This window comes from Alligator sinensis, unplaced genomic scaffold, assembly GCF_000455745.1.
Source record: "Alligator sinensis unplaced genomic scaffold, ASM45574v1 scaffold1485_1, whole genome shotgun sequence".
In the NCBI taxonomy this organism is placed as follows: Eukaryota; Metazoa; Chordata; order Crocodylia; family Alligatoridae; genus Alligator; species Alligator sinensis.
In genome coordinates, this window is record NW_005842962.1 from 223,364 (window position 1) to 226,538 (window position 3,175).

Consider the following 3,175-nt stretch of genomic DNA (forward strand, 5'->3'; position numbering starts at 1 on the left):
TGACAACCAGATTCCCCGTCGTGTCCTGCAAGGGCCCCACATTACCCGGGGCCTTCTTTTTACTCCCTATGTATTTAAAAAAGGACTTCTTGTTGTCCTTAATCTGGGAAGCTAGTCCCAGTTCCATCTCTGCCTTTGCCTTCCTAACTACCCCCCTACACCCCCCGAGCAACTGCCGAATAGTCCTCCTTGGTGATGACCCCTCCTTTCCATTGGGAGTAAGCCTCCTTTTTTAGCAAGGAGACATTCCCGGATGTTTTTGGTGAGCCATGGAGGCTTGTATGCTCTCCTGCCCCCTTTGATCCTCGTCGGGACTACCTTCTTTTGGGCTTGGAGGATCGTCTCCTTAAGGAGCGACCACTCCTCTTGAACACCCGGCTCTCCTCCCCTCTGAGACTTCAGCACTTCTCCAACTATCCTCCTTAGCTCATTGAAGTTCGCCCTTCTAAAATCTAGGGCCACAGCCTGACTGCTTGCCTTTGCCACCTTGCGCTGAATGGTGAATTCCAGCAGGCAGTGGTCACTGTCGTCCAGGGGGTCAAGCACCCGCAGCCCCCTCACTAGGTCGTCGCCCGTGGCCAACACCAAGTCCAACAAGGCATCCCCCCTGGTGGGGCTGTGCACCTCCTGGGTTAGATGAAGGTCCTGGACTCTGTCTAAGAACCTATGGGAGCACTCAGACCTGGCTGACTGCTCCTCCCAGCAGATGTCTGGGAAGTTCAGGTCCCCCATGACTACCACATCCTTAGCCTTCGCTACCTCGGTGAGCTGTCCCAAGAATTCCTGGTCAAGCTCCTCTCCTTGGTTGGGTGGTCTATAGTAAACTCCCACCATTAGGTCCCTTTCCCCTCTTTTGCCTTGAACCCTAACCCAAAGCACTTCAGAGTGCTTCTCCCCTGACTCTTTATTAATTAGCGAGGATGTGTATTCCTCCTTGATATAGAGTGCCACTCCCCCCCTCTCTTTCCTATCCTGTCCCTTCTGTACAGCCTATAGCCCTTGACATGGCTGTCAAGGCTATGCATTATGGGAGTGATGCACACCAAAATATAGTCTTCTGTGTGGATCTGTGCTCCTTGCTTGTTGTCTGCGACACATGTTTCTGTAGTTGCCATCCCCACTATGACAGTGCCCTGTGCTTGTATGTACTGTCTGCTGTTGGTGAGTATCAAAATTATCTTGTAAAAGTGGTAGAAATGTGTCTGGGGGTCAGTACAGTCAAGATCTTGGAACAAATCCCTATTTGTTACATTGTAAAGCAGGCTCCCTTTATGCAAATTTGAGTTATATGCCTTTTTCCAGGAATGCATGCACATAATAAAGTGACAGAAACTTGTACAGGTAAACATTTGCATAATAAACTGCTACTTATAGATCTTGTGAGAGGAAAGATCTTTTTATTCATCCTGGCATTAAAATCAACTTTATCACTACAAACAACTTGCAAACATCTTTTACTGTCTTTCATTCGCCATCTATCAGCGCCTACCACCTTGTTGCCTAAGCCTTGCTTTTGGCATTCGCAGCTGTCTCTTGAGAGTTGCCAGCCAAGTGCTCATGAAAGCAAAGAAAATCAAAACAATGAAAAACATTCACAGGTACCTGTCAAAATCCATCAGCTGCTATTGCTTAAAGACTGCTTCTCCCTGGTCAGACTAGTGGTCAGAGCCCTTCCCCTGCCAAATAATTCTCAGGAAATAACAAACACTCATGGCCCTGATACAGTTCAGAAAACTTGTGCGAGCAAATCTGGCAGTGACCTCTTACAGACTAGTCAGACAGATAAACAGTCATGCCAGTACCCTCTCAATGGCGAGGCACATCTCCCACACAGCTGATCCTGTTGTGGACTTCAGACTTAATAAGAAAGCAGAGCTGGATCACCTAGTCCAACCCCCAGTACAAGCCCCTCCCAGCCGGGAAACTCTCTCTCAGATGTGAAACTCAGACGAGGCCAGCTTTCCTGTACTGAGTTGTGTTATTAATCAAGCATGGCTCTCAGTAATGTCTCAATATTTTAATTGACTTCCTTTTTTTACCCAGTGACACTCCATCCTCCCCTTTGGTACAATAGAGTGAAATTGATGTACTACATTGGTTTATGCCAGCTCAAAGTCCAGAACATTTCAGTGGATGAAGCTGCAGATTTTACTTTCCTAGCTGGCATTTTTGTCAACTGACTTCCAAAGGCCAATGCAGAAGTCAGGCAGTGCTTCGAGTCTCAGAAAGTTACACTTCAGTTTTATTCATGGAGACACTGCATGGCAAGTCAATTTGGATCCTCCTGTACCCTTGAAAGCACAGTAATCATAGAACATACAGGAAAGAAGATGAAATCCTGGCCCCAGTGAAGGTGCCCTCATGGGTTCATAGGAAGGTGGGGCTGGAAGGGACCTTGTAAGGTCATCTAGTCCAACCCCGTGCTCAAAGCTGGGACATTTTGGATGGGGATATCCTTCCCCAATGAAGTATCCCAGACCAGTGTCTGCCTAACCGGCTCTTGATAAGTTCCAGGAATGGAACTTTGTGACTTCTCCAGGTAGCCTGTTCCAGTGCCTGACCACCCTCATAGTCACAAAGTTCCTCCTAATTTCCAACCTAAACGTCCACTTTTGATGCTTGAAGGCATTGCTCCTAGTCCTGTCCCCTACCACCACAAAGAATACTCTATTTCCTTTACACTCCCTCTAACTGGCCATCATTTCTGTGGTTTTGCAGTGGACTTTCCAAAATGTCCCCATCCTTCTTAAAGGTTGTGGCCTCAAACTGGACACAGTATTCAAGGAGGGCCTCACCAGTGCTGAATATTGCAGAATACTTTGTTTCTCCTTGATTTGCCAGATCAGAGCAGTCCTGGCTGGCAGGTGGCCCCAAAGGGTCAGCCTGCCAGCCCAGGGCTGCCCACCTCCCACCAGCCCAATGTGTTTCACAGGGGCTGACTGGGGCATGAGGGTGCTCCAGTGCCGGGATAGCTGGCAGACAGCCCCTGCACTGAAGCACCCTCCTGCCCCAGCCAGCCAAGGCAGCATCTATATGTGCACTGCTGCGGAGTAAAAAACTCCATAGGAGGGTAGTACTTATGAATATCCACCCACAGAGTTAGCTTAATCCTGACTAATAGGGGTTCACACGTAGATGTGCAGTTTACTATGGAGATAATTAATCTACTCCGCAG